Source organism: Gossypium hirsutum, chromosome D10 (genome assembly GCF_007990345.1).
Source record: "Gossypium hirsutum isolate 1008001.06 chromosome D10, Gossypium_hirsutum_v2.1, whole genome shotgun sequence".
Taxonomy (NCBI): domain Eukaryota; kingdom Viridiplantae; phylum Streptophyta; class Magnoliopsida; order Malvales; family Malvaceae; genus Gossypium; species Gossypium hirsutum.
This window is the reverse complement of record NC_053446.1, coordinates 34280365-34298150: the sequence shown is the minus strand read 5'-3', so window position 1 is coordinate 34298150 and position 17786 is coordinate 34280365. Positions and strand designations below refer to the sequence as shown.

Genomic DNA, 17786 nt, shown 5'->3' with positions numbered 1-17786 from the left:
GGAGAGGGGAAGAACAATCATACACATTCTTTCCTTTTTTTCCATTTCTTTATTACCCATACTCCTTATTTTATTGTTCCTAACATACATCACTAACATAACATGTTTGTGACATGTTTCCACTCATAGCATGGCCGGCCACTAGCTCAAATATTGGGCAATTTGACATGCAAACCCACCATTTCTATACCATGCATTAATAAGCCACTTTACATTTGCCTAGCACATTTCTAAATTTTTTCACATAAGTCCCATTTACTAAAATTCACCTACAATTAAACAAAATTCAAATATGAAATTTTCACACATGCATATATACATACAATAAGCATCAAATATGACAGCTAATTATTTTTATGACTCGGTTTAGCGGTCCCGAAACCACTTCCCGACTAGGGTCAATTTTGGGCTGTCACATAGTGTGGAAGAAGCAACTTGGGAACAGAAAGAGACGATGAAGTCCCAGTATTCCCACCTATTTTCGAGTAAATTTCTAGGATGAAATTTCTTTAAAGGGAAGAATTGTAACGACTCAAAAGTTAGTGGTGCCAAAAAGTATGATTTTTGAACCTTTTCTCCGTAAACTAGACTCGTATATATTATTATTAAATATTTACGGAGTTATATTAGAAGTGAATTGAATTTTGATTAGGTAATTTTATCGAATTAATGTTTAATTACGGATCAGGGACTAAATCGTAAAAGTGTTAAAAGTTTTATTCTTAAGGAATCTTTAATTAGAATTAGATTAAAGGACTTATAAAGCAATTAAACCAATGTTTTAATAAGGGTGGATGATAATATGGGTTTTAAATGTTGAAAATGTTATAAAATTATAAATGAAATAAATAAAATAGGACAAAAACATGCCTAGCGGAATTGAATAAAGTAAAACACATTCTCTCCCTATTTGTTTCATGCAAAACCTAAGTGAATGGAGAAGAGCTCGACGGTCCTAAGTGTTTTGAAGATTTTGGCAATAAAATTAGTTAGTGCAATCTAGTAATTTTCTTATAATTTTTATGTTTTTAGAATCTTGGGAGATTAAGCTAGTTGACCCATGTAGTATTTTTTTAGTATTGTTAAAGATTGAGGACATTACTATTGTTGAATAGTTGAATTTTTAGGTATCAATTTGATAGATTTTAAGTTCATATTTGAAAAAGGACTAAATTGCAAAGTCAACTAATGATTTTGTTCATTAGGGACTAAAGTGCACAAATTTTTAAATTTGTGGTAAAAGTGAGAAATAGGAGGTCCAATAAGGAGTGTAGTGAAATTGAAATGAAAATTGAGGTAAGAATTGAAAGTTATGTTAGTCTTGATTTTAGGGACTAAATTGAATACAATGAAAAAGTTGCTTAAATTAGCAATTGAATGTGAAATTGTTTGTGTATTGATTATTTTGTATGTTTTTCTTAATCTATAGCCAACGTCGACTCAGACTCTTTAACAAAGAAAAGAAAAGACAAAGTCGTCGACAAATAGCTTGGAGTTTACAATTTGTGTTTCTATAATCTGAATTATTTTGTAATTGCTACATATTGACTTGTTTCTCATGGTAAGAACATAAGGTGAGACACTTTGTTATAATGAGTTTATTGGATTGATTTGAATCGAATAATGTTCATGAGGACTAAATTGAATATATGTGAAAAATGGGTATATTTATATAATTGTGAAATTGAGTACATATTGAGATGATTTATGTTGCCATTTCTATTTATAAATGAATTCGTGTGAATTGAGATATTGGTTGATAATGAAATGAGTAATGAATATCCTATTAACTGTTTGGGCAGAGTCGGATATAGTTGGTATACCATAGGATAGGAAGAGTTCAGGGTTACTTTGACTATGAGTCTGTAACACCCCAAACCTAGCCTAAACGTTATGGTCGTATCTGGCAATGTCACACTATAGTGTTTTTGAAACCTCGCTGTTACATAGAAAACATTCCATGTTATTATCTTTAGTAAACCTTTGTTAGAACTTAGGAAGTCGTCTTTATTCATTTAAAATATTTTTTTAAACATCCCTCGTTGCGGAAACTTTAATAAAATAGTCTAAGTGATCATGCGTTTAGAAACTACTTTAACTTTTTGAAAACCTAATTTCCTATGACCAGTAGGTATAAATTCATAAAGTAAAATAAATAAATAAAAACCCAAAATTTAAAACCAAAGTCCCAGAGGATCCTTAAATTACAACCCAAATAATCAATAATAATTAAATCATAAAACGCAAATTGAAAACCATGAAGTCCAAAAATTTTTGTGGTCACCGTTGAGTCTTCCGTCGCACCGATCCATCTAAGTCTAGGGATTACCTTGCACATTAAACAAAAAGGGTGAGTTTACATAAACCCAGTGTGTAATCCCGCAGAAACAAACAAACAATCAGTACTCAAAGTGCACAGTTGAACAGTCTTGAGCCTAAGCCCTTTTCAGTATCAGTGATAGTTTGGGCCTTAACCCATCTCAGTACAGTGTCAAAAATACAGTAGGGCCTTAGCCCATCACAGTATCAGTAGCAGTAACAGTTATGCAGTAGCAAAATCCTACCCATCCAGCCTCTACACACCATCTCCGTCAAACCCTACACTCCATGTGGGGATATAATCAACCCACCCATCCCTACACTCAAAGTAGTACCGAATGCGGCACAGTAGTTTGCAACTGAGTTGCCAATAAATTAGGCTTAAATCCTTTCAATACACTTCCTCTGAATAACAACCCCCAACTCAATGCAATGCAACATACAATGGATGATATGCTATTATGCAATTTTAGCACATATATTCGGTTCAGTTATTAACATGCTCAGTACATATATCATTCAGTCAATTTCACACATTTAGGGGTTTAAGTAGTGCTTACCGACCTTACAGTAGGTTCACAGTCGACATGGGCGACCCTTGCAATCTTAGAAACATCCCGGTAAAAATAGAACCACAAGCCCGTGTGTATCCGTGTGGCCCACTCGGCCCAAATTGGTCTTGGCCTTGTGATCCATTTTTAATGTAACCCATGCTAGCTAAATATTCATATATGTTTTCACTATTTACTTATATATTCATTCAAAGCTGTCTACTTGACTCATTGTCCCTAAATTATTTATATCTTAAGCTACAGAATTCCAAATTAAGATCTGCTTGATGTTTTCAAAACTAGACTCAAATACCTTTCTACCATAAAATTTTCAAATTATATAGTTTATCAAATAAGCACAGCAAAATCTTCAAATTTATCCCGATTCTGCTATTTGACAGCTTCAACCTTTCCTTACTAAAAATTATTTATCTCTTAGTACGGAATTCAGATGATATTTCTGTTTGTTTCTCTTAAAAATAGACTCAGTAAGAATTTAAACATATAAATTTAAGCCCCTAATTTTTTTTACAATTTTTGATGATTTTTCCAAAGTCAGAATAGGGGAACCCGAACCCATTCTGACCTTGTCTCACAAAATTCATTATATATCATAACTTACAATTTCATTGCTTACACTGTTTCTTCCATGAAAAACTAGACTCAATAAAATTTAATTTCGTATTTTATTCAACCTCTAACTCAATTTCCACTATTTTTTATGATTTTTCAAAGTTAGACTACTGCTACTGTCCAAAACTATTTTAGTGCAGAATATTGATTTCGAAGTTATATGTTTAAAAAGTTAGACTAGAATTTTTTGCATCATTTTCTCTTATTTGTCTTAATTCTCGGCAGCATGCAATTTTGACTTTTTGCCAAATCCTATTTACTACGTTTCAGGTACACACCTGGTATCATTTCTGATGTGTAAGCATTCCTAAGCCTCCAGAACCTAAAAAACGACCACCAAATCTCTAGATTAATCACTTAATTCATTTTTAATCAACCAATTTTGGAAGGAACTCGACCAAAAACCAAACAAAACCCTTACCTCGCTTGAGTAACCATGACTTCGCACAGTCATAGCGTCGATTCGAAACCACCAGCCCCTTGATTAACTCCTAAAGACAAAAAAGGAATCCCCCTTTCAGAGATTAACCAAGAACGATTAACAATAGACAAAACCGTTACTTAATGAACACATGCAACCAACGATGAACAACTAAATCAATTGGAAAATAAAGAAAGAAATGGAAGGAGAAAAAAATAATGGAAATTTCGGCAGCAACTAGGGGAAAGAATCGGCAGAGGAGGGAAAAAAGAAGAAGAAAACGTTATAAAAAGTTTGGGTAATTGGAGAGAAAACTGAAACTCTACTTTTTTTTTCTGCAACAAAAATATAATCAGATTATTTTCTGATAACCTCTCCTCTATTATCTCCTAAAATCACTCCTTATTAACCCACTAAAACACAACTACTTAGAATTTTTCCCCAACACAACTCTTAGTCGAAATTGGAGCAAAATATTGTATCTACCCCATCACAGAGAATTGAACACAAGACCTCCTTTACACCAACACTCCACTTATCCACCAAACCAGCAGACCCATTCTATTAATTATTTGTCAAATTTTACTTAAAAGCCCACTGATCAAAGATAGGGCTTATTCATAAAAATACCAAAATTTTCTCAAGTCCTGGCTTGAACTTGGGACCTCTCACACACCTAGAACACTTAACCATTAAAGTAAATACACAATTTTGTCACACCTTCGCAAGAACAAAAATAAAAATTCTGGGGCGTTACAGAGTCGATGAGGCACTAGGTTCCAAATTGCTTCGGTTATAACAATGAGACACTAGGTATCAAACTTGTTGAGAAATGTTGCATCTATCTATTTATTTTGGATTTATCCGATGAGGAACTGAGTGTCAAAATGGTGTGTTGGTTGGATTCGTGTATCTATTCGAGTCCGAGTCAGGTTAATAAAGAGATAAATGGTAAAAACTTAATATTCATAATTGAAATAATTTTGATGAATAAGTCCTCCAGTTCTTGAGATTGAAATATCTATATGAGATGTGATATTTGATATTGAAATGTGAAATGGAATAGTCATTTATGAAATGAGTTGAAACATTGATAGTTATGTTCATTGAATACATGAATTTGGAAATTATGATGGAATGTGATACCTTATGAATTGAGATATCAAATAATATATGAAGTGGATTTGCCATGTCCTAATATTAGTAAATTGTGTTAGATTTGATCAAAGGATGTGAGAAATCGTATAATTGACATGTTAATTGCATATCATCATTTATTTTTAAGTTATGCATTTTAAATGATTTATGTTATGTTTTAATTTTGGATTATAAAAATACCACCGAGTTATACTCAACGTACAATTTTGTTTTCAGTGCGTAGGCTAGGTTTTTTTTATTCGATCGTCAACTTCAGCATCTAGTGGTAAATCCCAAACTCAAGTGTTGGTGATGTTTTTAGTTCGGTCATAGCATGTACCTAAAGGTGTTATATGGTTATACAATATTCTATTTTGGATTTCGTTGGCATTTTGAGAGTCATGTGTGTATATGTATATATATGTGTGTGATGGAAATGGCCATGTTAATGTTATAATGTTAAATAGTTTGGCATGTATGCTTAATGATTTAAATGGTGAGTAGGTGTTATGCTATGAGATGAGTTTTGCAGGTAAATTGTTGTGAAAGAATTGGATGGTGTGCTTGTGTTGAGCTTAAAACAATTTGGTAAGTTTTAGTGCATGTTTTTTGTGGTTGATATTAAGCTACTTCAAGATGTTTTTAAATGGTCAAATGATGTATGTTAGGTTGATCATGCTGAGGTGCCATTTGTGGCATATTGGTATGGTTTAAATGTGGTATTTTGGTTGATATATTAGTGTATCATATGCAGGTTTTTATGTAGGTTTGTCATGCTTTAGATCATGCTTGTGTATGAAAAAAGGTTTAGGTTGTTTTTGAGACTTGTAGGTCACTTATGGTGCCACATGGCCTTGTGCCACACACGGTTCCAAAACATGGCATCAGGCTGTTATACAGGCTGGTACACGACCATGTGACCTATTGAAATTATGCATGTATAAATTGCACACAACCACAACCTGTTACATGGCCCGATGACATGATCGTGTGACAACTTTTGAGAAATTACACATTTTACCCACACGACTTTAGTGAGTTACATAGTAGTTTGTTCGCATGGTCGTGTGAATCCAACCCCACACAGGGTTAGTCTGTTACACGGTCTACCCAGACGTCCGTGTGTCTCATCCTCATATGGTCTCAGCCTTTCACACATTTGTGTGAACTTTGTTTACAATTTTTTTATGTTTTTGTATTTGTTTCAAATTGATCCCTGGTTGATACTGGGTTAATTTAAAGCTTTTGTAAGCTAAATTTAAACCCTAAATTGATTGAATTCCATGTTATACATGATCATATGTGGTAAATTGATATTGAATTGAAATTTTGAACTATAATTTTTATGTAAATGTTTCGTATTTATCTATAGCATTCTATTACTCGAGTTCAGCAACCGAACAGGGTAAGAGATGTTACATTAGGCCACTTGGTGAACTATACTATATATTATGAATGGATGAGTCATGCATGTTTTGGTATAATGTATTGAATGTTATAAGTTTGATTGATTTAGATGTGTTTATATAAGTCAATTGTATGCAAAATGATTTGGTACTATGTTGGTTTTGGTTAGACATATTTTGGGAATCATTTTGCTTGACTTAAAGGAACCATTTGGTATGTTTTGAGATTGTACACCAAGTAATGTCGCAACCTCAGAATCTTGACGTCACGATTTCTCCCCTCAGTGTCACACCTTCACTTATCCTACTTTGTGACCTTACTAGATAGCTAGTGACGTTGCGACTTCCCCTATTCCGATGTCACGACCTCACTCAATATTCTATCACTAGTTTTCAGAACTTTTTCGAAGGTTCACCGCTACTTTCTTAGGCACGACTTGAATCGGGTTTTGTCATAAAAATGTATTTTAAGCCCTGACAACATCTTTATTTCCAATGAATTTATTTAAATGTTTTAAAAGTAAATTTTATAACATATAAAAGTAAAAGATTGTAATATGAGTTGTTTCGACAACAGTTTTGACATCTTGAATTTGGACTTGATGACCGCGTGGTGGGGTGCCATGTACTATTTATCCCTTAATTGAGGCTTTATACCCTTCGATTTTCCTGCCAAAGGTTTTTACTGAAGCTGTAGTGTAGTGTTAATATTGTATACTCTTTTCGTCCACTAGATTTTTATCCCATTAAAATTTTCCAATGAGTGTATAAAGTAGATATTCATAATTGGAGAAAAATAGTTTATTTATCTTTTCTATTGGATATTTATCTAAGATAATCAGCTTATTTATAGTTTTGGAGCATTTGCATGAACCTTTTCTTGTATTTGTGATCCTCTTTGATGACTTATAAAATGCAAATTACTCCTCAAATAATATACACGCATTTATCTCTTATTTATCTTTGATTTTGTACGGCTTTATCTTTTACCCCTACATTTGTAATATAAATATGATTCAAGGGAAAGAAAAGGGACGACAACAAGAAGAGTTACATTCTCTATTTTTCATTTTCCTTTTCCATTCATCTTTTATTTCATATATCTTTTGCTAGAGTTATTTTATATTGTAAGAGAGTTTTTATATATATATTTGAAGAATTATATGAACATAGATATTAAATATTGATACCTCAAGGAAAGTAAACGAATCGGATAATATAGATCATTCTTGCTAACTCGGGAAGAGGAAATCATGTTGATATTCACTATTAATTCATCGTTCATTTTAGTTCAAGTGGTACTTTCGCAACGTGCATGTGCATGAGATATTACATTGATGTAATTTTTGTTACCCCTTCTAGGTTGTGTGCACCTGCAATATTTACTGTAAACGAGCTTGACGTTGACAAGCGAAGGAATTAATGGCCTTTCCCTGTTGCTCAATACTGTGTGTTGCACCATTGGAAACCATCCTTAGCTTTTCATGCAAGATCCAAACAAACCCTAGGCAAAGGTATCAAATAAGGTCATATATGTTGTTTTCAAAGCTGCAGAGCTTTGGAGTTCAGTTTCAAGTGGAGGGAAACTCACCTTGTTATTACAACACCCCCGGGGGGGGGGGGAGGGGCTTCCCTAAGAGAAAAAGGGACCTAGGACACTTCTTTTATCGATATTTCTCTTTCGCAGAGTGAAGTTGATCCATCTTTGATACCCTTTAAACAAGGCAGTGATTAAATGATGACAAAGATCTAGCATTTAATCGGGGCTAATTCCCAAGAGCATCAATAAATGGAAAATAATTATAAAGAGTAGTTGTCAATGGATTCTCAGTTTAATTTTATTCAATCAAGATAGCTGACATGAAAAATAAAAGAAAAATGAGAAATGCGTGGAATCTTGTCTCTCTAAAGCAACCCTCACGGAGAGGCAGAGAAAGAGAACTGATACTCAGAGGAGTTCCAAATGATATTAAACATAGTACTGGGAATGAACATCAATAGCTCTTAATATAAAAATATATATCACACTCCTGTTTTAAGGTTGAAAGTAGATTCGTAGGGTCTTAGACTGAGATTGCAGCCCAAATATGAGTGTCAAGTTACCCCTCTTTTGTTCTCTCGTTAGAAAGGAAGTAAGCACTTGAATATTGATCTTCCATTTTGCTTCATGGTTAGTTATATTGGGGAGCAGGTTTCAATTTTCTCCTATATCCCAAAGGAAAATGTTTTATTTATTTCGATTATTTTACCAATATGTTCGTAGACTTTTTAAGTTGTACTAAGATCACGAAGCAAAAAAGGTATACCTTCCCGAACTAATTAGCATAAAACAGCACAGCAGCAATAATTACGCCCAAAAAGAAAAGATATGTTAGCTAGATTCACCAGTTATGAAATAAGTTTTCCATTCTACTGCTAATTACCATATCTCAACTGAACTTGTATATATCTATGATTCTGTAATGCATCTTGTACTGTGTTCGAAATAACGTCGTGAACTAGTAAAAAAGAGCAGAAAAAAAATGTATAAATTTATCCCTGTCTCCCTTCTCTCTGAGAATTGGTAGTCGAATAAGATGGATCCAAGCTGCCAAAGGTTACTTTGGACTTAGTTTCAGGCATAAAAAAGAGCAGGTTCCCAACTTCCAAGCCTTCACAGGGCACATAAAGTAAGGCCTCTATGTAATTTATTTAGGGAGTTTATCTATTTCCCTTGGAGATCTTTGGATTTTCCAGCAGGGGTTTCCATCACTCTATGAAATTCCCAGGTAGTGCCAAAAAAAGGACTAATGTCTCTAATTTATTTCTCTCCCTCTGGTTTTGTAAATCTGCTGTAGATCGATTGAAATAAACCAACCTCACATCAGAAACAAGCACTGGCTATGCCAATACCTACCTACCTATATACATACATGTTATAACGAAATGAAAAGGCTGTGTGTTTATGATATCCCTTATAGAATTATAACGAAATGTTGGGCTCCGAAAGAATTGAGGAGCAAGCATACATATGTCATGAAAAACCCTAAACAAACAGCTGATCATACAGTAGAAATAAAACCAATAGATATACTGAGATATTAAATTTTATTGAAGGGAAAACTGTACGGATGGTTTAAAGATAATACCAGAGACTGAGAGAAGGCTCAATCACCAAAGCAGTGTTAAAGGATCTTGAAATCATGGAAACTGCACAGAGACACCCAAATTTCAAGTCTAAAAGTTTCAAACCCGCAGCGAAAAAAGAGGGAAAAATTATAACAATATATATATATATACATACAAAGCAAAAGATTTTCGAATGCATACATGTTAAGGTTTTGATATGACCACCCATTTCTAGGGATTGAGAGAAAACAGGAATGGTGGTGTACCGGTGTTAGCAAAAGAGAAAGGAGTCAGAATTAGGGTTTCATTTTGAGAGAAATTAGGGTTTTTTTTTTTTGGATATTGTGCTAGCAGCAACAGGTGAAACTGCCACATGATCTGATCTTTTCCTCGATTGAAAAAAGAAGGGAAATTAAGATCATGCTGGCAGCTTCATCTGATGGTGGAGCACCAAAAATGAAAAAATAAAAACAATAAACACTTCCTTGTGGCCTTAAAAACAACAATTGAACCTGAAAAACACCATGAAAGACTAACTATACACAGCGAGAGCCCTATATATAAAGTCTTTTGCTAGCTATAGAAAGAGCATTGCTAGGCTCCATGTTGAGAAGAGAGGATAAAGAAGAGGAGTTTAAATAGGAGGGGAGGATTGTTAGGATACTTTTATCATATTCTATAATTTTTCTTTTGATTATTATAAAATAAAAAAGAAAAAAAATAGTGGTCCCAAGTGATGCAAATTGAATATTATCACGCCATGAAGTTTTGCAGACAGGTTAGTGAGTATTTCCATATACATTTGTTAGGAACATTAATAACTTTTAACCCCTCTCTCTCTCTCTCTCTCTCTCTCTCTCTCTAACTATGAGAAAGAAGGATCAACCATGAGGGAAAGAAAAGAAGAAGTGTGACAGATACTAGTATCATATATATATATATACACATATCTGGATATTGCATAGTTTTAACTCACTAGGTTTAATCGGAGTAGCCTTGAGTATGCAAGTGTTCAAATTATATATCTTTTACCTATAAAATTGTGAGATTTAATGAATATAAACATACACTACCTTGAATACTTGCATGGAGTATGACATTTTGACATTGACTCGATTATGGCTATTAAGAACGTGTCATGGAAGATACTGAAAGGGAGTATCATTATGTCAAGAGATTAATTTCAATCGTTTATGTAGTAGAATTCAACTTATGTATATAAATATTCACGTACCTTTGTCAAAAACATAAATTGTATCACTATGGTTACTTTATTTTCTTTTTAAGAAAAATACTATTAATCTACTATCAATAATAATATAAAAATGTGGCACGTAATACAAATTATAAATAGATCACTGTAAATTAATACATAAATATCATGTTTGTAGAATATTTTTTTTTAAAAAAAAAGTAAGACAAATTGGGAATAGTTGCAACACTAGAATAATTCTGATTCAAACTAGAAATGCATCAACTTAATTGAATTACTAAAATTTGCATCCAAACCTCTCCATTATCAAATCAACCTGACGAACACTATCAAACAAGAAAAGACTATCAAAAGCCCCAAGTGACACACAAAAGGCTAAGTCTCATATGGTCTTTCTTTCTCCGCATTATCTTGAATCCATCACCATCACTATGATATATTGATACGAGTCTCAAAGGCCCAACCCAAGCCCAAACAAGAAGACAAACCATGCTTACTTGAAAATCAGGCCAAATTGTCAAAGTGACCAAATTGTAAAGTTTTATTTTTTAAAAATTTTTAGTTTAAATTTTTCTGTAAATATTCAGTCCAAGAGGCCCAATTAAAAGCTCTTGGCCGAATTTCCATTTAAAATTAAAATAATTAGGAGTTTGTTTAGTTTTAGTTTTCTAATTAGATTAGGAAAATATTTGAAAAGCCTATATAAAGGCTTGGCCAGCCACCGTGTTAGATACTTCTCAATTATATCAAAAATTTCAGATTTGTTTCAGTGCAGAATTCTCTTTGAGTTTTTCTCCAAGAATTCTCTCTTGGGTTTTCTTTAGAAGTTGTTTTAACAATCTTTTGATTGTGGGAGCCATCTTCAGCCTTCTTCTTGCCATTGATATTCTTTGGAGGGGAGATTAGAGCCGTTTGAAGGGAGTTGTGAGATCTTTCGGGATTTCAAGGCTTCTTAGGACTTTAATTTAATTCTTGCTGTTCAAGTTCTTTTATTTGTTTCTGATTGTGCCGAATCTTGATCTAATCTCTTTGCTGTTCTTTGTCGTGTTTCAGATTTGTTTAAACTCCAAGAACTCTTCGTTTAATCGATCTCTAGTCGACAGCACATAATCGATTCAAAAAAATCCCCAATTTCTAGGGTTCTTGCTAATTCATCCATTGTAACACCCCGAACCCGAGACCGTCACCGGAGTCGAACACGAGGTGTTAACAGACTTTAAAAATTTTCCAGACACTGCCAATCTGCGTAATAGTCGCTTTAAAAATCATATCTTGAGTTCAGAAACTCGGAATCCAGTTCCGTAAATTTTCCCTGAAACTAGACTCATATGCCGATGTACATATTTTTTCTAGAATTTTTGGTTGGGCCAATTAGTACAGTTTATTAGTCAAAGTCTCCCATGTTACAGGGATCGAATACACTGACCTTTGCGCATTACGACTTGGATATCTCCCTGTACAGGGCTTCAATACTAATTCCGTTTGTTTCTATAGAAACTAGACTCAGAGAGGAATCTATACATATATGGCTTGACTCCTAATTGTCTCTGGTTAATTTATAATGAATTTCCAAAGTTGGAACAGAAAATCCAGAAACCGTTCTGGCCCTGTCTCACGAGAACCTGAATATCTCTTAACATACTGTCCGTATGATTGTTTCGTTACTTTCCTATGAAAATAGATTCATCAAGGTTCGTTTACATAATTTATTCACTATTTAATTCCATTCCTACTATTTTTAGTGAATTTACAAATCTACATCACTGCTGCTGTCAGCATCTGCCTTTAAGGTAGACTTTACCTATTTCATAGTTTCCATGATTCAACTAGCCCTTTTTGCATAAGTAGCACAATTTATGATAGTGATTAACCATTCCCATGGCCAATCCTTGTCAAGCCTATCCACACCTCTCAATAACCATATCCATACCAAATGATTATAACATTACACTCAAACATATATAAGCCATTTTGGCATGGCTATCCAAAATTATACAAGTCCAAAGGGTCCATGACCCACAACAAACGGGTTGTCCTATACATGCCATTTCAAGTTCAACCAAAATTGTACCAAAAGGGGGCTTTGATAGTGTGGGCGACTTCGACTTCAAAATCCCGAGTCCGATAGCTGGAGAACCAAAATTTATAAAATAGAGGATCAAAGAAACGGAGTAAGCAATTTATGCTTAGTAAGTTTTGAGCAAGGAATTCCAGCACAGCAAAAGTATAGCATTCATATAGCTAAACGAATAATTTCATATGCACAAATTTTCGATATCATACTTGCTTCACATTACCAACCCTTATGTACATACACAAAAGATCAACTTAGCCAAAGGCCGGTAGCTCGTTTATCAACTGAGCGAATACTTATTTGTAAGGGCTCAACTAAATTCAAGCACATACGAAACATACCTCAATGTTGGGATGTTTCTAGAGTATTTACTGAAATTTTTACAGCAAGATCATTCATTCCCAAATCACGTACCTTCGGAATTTAACCGGATATAGCTACTCGTTCAAATGCCTTCGGGACATAGCCCGGTTATAGTAACTCGCACAATTGCCTTCGGGACTTAACCCGGATTTAGTAACTCGCACAAATGCCTTCGGGCTTAGCCCGGAATTAGTATCTCGCACAAATGCCTTCGGATCTTAGTCCGGATATGGTCACTTAGCACAAAGCCTTCGGGACTTAGCCCGGACATCATTCAAATAACCATGCACATTTAACAATAAATCATGGCACATTCGTATTTCGTTCTCGTTAGCAAAACTCAAACACAAGACATTTATCATTCTTGCAATTTCAGCTCAATAGCCACACAAAGAGCATGATTTTAATTTGCTTAAAACATGATCTAATCAAATCATAATTTAAGCTCTTTTACTCAAGAACTTACCTCGGGTGTTGTCGAACGGTTCCGATAGCTATTCGACCACTTTTTCCTTCCCTTTATCGGATTTAGTTCCCCTTTGCTCTTGAGCTTAATTAAACAAATAAATTGATTTAATCATTTGAGCATCGAAAAGAGGAACACAAGGCACTTAGCCCATATTTATACATTAGACATTAAAGTCACATATGTACGGAATCATGAATCAAACTCAACATTTTAGCTAATTTTTCCCCCTTGGCCGAATTTTCTAAGCCAAGACAAAAGCATCAATATGCTTGCCTCTAACCGAATACATGCAACACCAATCTCCTTCCTATGGCCGAATATGCATGTCTATGTTGGGGCCGATTTCAACACTTAATACATTCTACAAGTATGGTCACTTGTATTGACTAAACACCCTTTTGTTTCAAGTTCAAAACTTGGCTAATACACACATATATACACTAGTAAAGCATCCTCTCCCTTTCCATCAATTTAACACATGCATTACTCATTAATATACAAAAATTATATTCGGCCTTAGCACACAACTTGTTAGCCGATTCTTCTCCATCTAGCAACCAATGCACATATGTGCTCACTCAAAAATGCTAAAAAGAAGATTCAAGAATCATCAATCCACCATCACATGCATCATTAACAAGCTTCATATTTAGCATGCAATGGCATTAACACAAAATCTACCTAGGCCGAATATCATCCCCATGACATAGCAAAGATTTGAATCATGGGCTAATTAGAACTCAAGCTAGCAACTAAAAACATGCATGAATCTCATGGCACAACCTCAAACATACCTTGATCTAGATACAAGTATGGCCAAACCTCCTCCTAATCCTCTTCCAAACCAAACATGAAGCAAGAACTCCTTCCTCCTTCCTTTGAATTTTCGGCCAAATGAAGATGAAAAAGGATGAACAAAATTTTCTTTTTTCTTTTCTTTAACTCACGGCAATGGGGGGGGGGGAACAACTACACATTTTTTTTTGTTTTCATCATATTCCCTTTTCATTATTTTATGCCCATGCTCCTTATTTTATTTTTTTCCACCCATGATGCACCAACACAACATGTCTATGACATGTCTTGCCCATCACACTTGGTCTACCATGCTTGTCATGGCCGGCCACTACTAGTTAGGGGGAATTTGACATGCAAGTACCCCCTTTTTATTTCATGCACTAATAGGTCCTTATGCTTCGACCTATCACATTTCAAAAATGTCGCACATAAGTCCTATTGACTAAATTCACATGCAATCGACTAAATCGAAGCTTGAAATTTTCACACATTCATAATTACATATTCTAGATAATAAATATCACATTCAAACATTTCGGTGACTCGGTTTAGCGGTCCCAAAACCACTTCCCGACTAGGGTCAATTTTGGGCTGTCACAACTCTCCCCCACTTAAGAAATTTTCGTCCCCGAAAATTTTACCGGTAAATAGGTTTGGGTATCGTTCTTTCATCGAGCTCTCGGTTTCCCAAGTAGCTTCCTCGATCCCGTATTTGAGCCATAACACCTTAACTAACGGAACCCTTTTGTTTCGCAACTCTTTCACTTCACGAACTAGGATACGAATCGGTTCTTCTTCATAACTCAAGTCAGATTGAATTTCAACTTCTGAGGGATTAATCACATGTGACGGATCGGATCTATAACGTCGAAGCATCGAAACATGAAAGACATCGTGAATCTTTTCAAGTTCAGGGGGCAAAATCAATCTATACGCAACCGGACCAACTCGTTCGGAGATTTCGTACGGCCCAATGAATCTCGGGCTCAACTTGCCCTTACGGCCAAATCTGAGTACCTTTTTCCAAGGCGAAACTTTAAGAAACACTTTATCTCCCACCTGATATTCAATGTCTTTTCGTTTTAAATCCGCATACGATTTTTGATGATCTGTGGCTGCTTTCAGACTTTCACGGATTACCTTTACTTTCTATTCGGCATCTTTAATCAAATCAACTCCGAAAATTTTACTTTCACCGAGATCGGTCCAAAACAATGGTGTACGGCATTTACGACTGTACAAAGCCTCGTAAGGTGCCATCTTAATACTTGGTTGAAAACTATTGTTATAAGCGAATTCAATCAAAGGTAAATACCGTTCCCATGAACTACTGAACTCGAGGATGCAACATCTCAACATATCCTCAAGTATCTGAATTATCCGCTCAGATTGACCATCGGTTTGGGGGTGAAAAGCAGTGCTAAAATGCAGCTTGGTACCCAAAGCTTCTTGCAATTTCCTCCAAAATCGCGAGGTGAATCTCGGATCTCTATCCGACACGATAGAAATAGGTACCCCGTGTAATCTCACAATCTGAGAAACATACAATTCGGCTAGTTTATCTAATGAAAAATTCGTACGCATGGGGATAAAGTGAGCCGACTTAGTCAGTCTATCAACAACAACCCAAATCGCATCCTTCTTACTTACTGACAATGGCAGTCCGGACACAAAGTCCATTGTGACTCGATCCCATTTCCACTCGGGTATCATGATCGGCTGAAGTAATCCTGAAGGCACTTGATGTTCCGCTTTCACTTGTTGACATATTAAACATCTCGAAACAAAGTCAGAGATGTCTCGTTTCATACCATGCCACCAAAACCAACGTTTCAAATCGTTGTACATTTTCGTACTCCCCGGGTGAATTGACATTCGGCTATAATGGGCTTCGTTCAGAATCATCGAAATGAGTTCCGAATTCCTTGGAACACACAAACGACTTCTGAACCTCAAACAATCATCATCATCAATTTGAAACTCCGATTTCTTGTTTGGAGCACACTCAGCCCGTTTTGCAACCAATTCATCGTCAACTTTCTGGGCTTCACGAATTTGATGAATCAATAATGGTTTGGCTTTTAATTCAGCTATTAACACATTGTCGGGTAGAACGGACAAGTGCACATTCATCACTCGTAAAGCAAACAATGATTTTCGGCTTAAGGCGTCCGCAACCACATTAGCCTTTCTCGGGTGGTAATCAATGACAAGCTCGTAATCTTTCAACAACTCAAGCCAACGTCTTTGTCGCAGATTTAAGTCTCTTTGAGTCATCAAATATTTGAGACTTTTGTGATCCGAAAATACATAGCACTTTTCACCAAATAAGTAATGTCGCCATATTTTTAAAGTAAATACGATGGCAGCTAGTTCAAGATCATGGGTCGGATAATTTTTCTCATGTGGCTTTAATTGTCTCGACGCATAGGCCACCACTCGACCTTCTTGCATCAATACGCAACCCAACCCAAGTAGGGATGCGTCACTATAAATGACAAACTCTTTGCCTGATTCGGGTTGCACTAAAATTGGAGCTTCAGTCAAATAAGTTTTCAGTTGATCGAAACTTTTCTGACATTTCTCCGTCCATTCGAACTTAACATCCTTTTGAAGTAGCTTCGTCATTGTTGTGGCTATCATCGAGAAACCTTTTACAAATCGTCGGTAATAACCGGCGAGCCCCAGGAAGCTCCGAACTTCGGTAATATTTCTTGGAGGTTTCCAGTTAAGTATGGCTGAAATTTTGTTCGGGTCAACTCGAATACCCGATGCGGATACCACGTGACCCAAGAAGCTAACCTCTCTTAACCAGAACTCACACTTACTGAACTTAGCATATAACTACTTATCCCGCAAAATTTGCAACACTAATCTCAGGTGCTCAGCATGTTCGGTCTCATCTCTTGAATTGACCAAGATGTCATCAATGAACACAACTACGAACCGATCCAAATATGGTCTGAAGATCCGATTCATCAAATCCATAAATACCGCAGGGGCATTAGTGAGCCCAAACGGCATCACTAAGAACTCGTAGTGACCATATCTCGTTCTGAAGGCAGTTTTGGGTATGTCCGAATCTCGAATTCGCAACTGATAATAGCCCGATCTCAAATCTATTTTTAAGAACACTGAGGCTCCCTTCAGTTGGTCGAACAAATCATCGATACGCGGTAACGGATATTTGTTCTTTATCGTCACTTTATTCAGTTGACGATAGTCAATGCACAACCTCATGGTTCCGTCCTTCTTTTTCACGAACAATACTGGTGCACCCCAAGGTGAGAAACT

General features: G+C 35.4%; 1 long non-coding RNA gene across 1 annotated transcript; it reads right to left on the bottom strand.

The window, feature by feature from the left end:
• Window positions 1-7711: 7711 nt before the first annotated feature.
• LOC107942249 (uncharacterized) lies at window positions 7712-10221 on the bottom strand. The gene is made up of 4 exons (XR_001695804.2): window positions 9777-10221; window positions 9596-9656; window positions 8059-8180; window positions 7712-7971 (listed from the first exon to the last, which is right to left on the bottom strand). It is a non-coding gene; the product is annotated as an uncharacterized lncRNA (long non-coding RNA).
• Between the last annotated feature and the right edge of the window lie 7565 nt (window positions 10222-17786).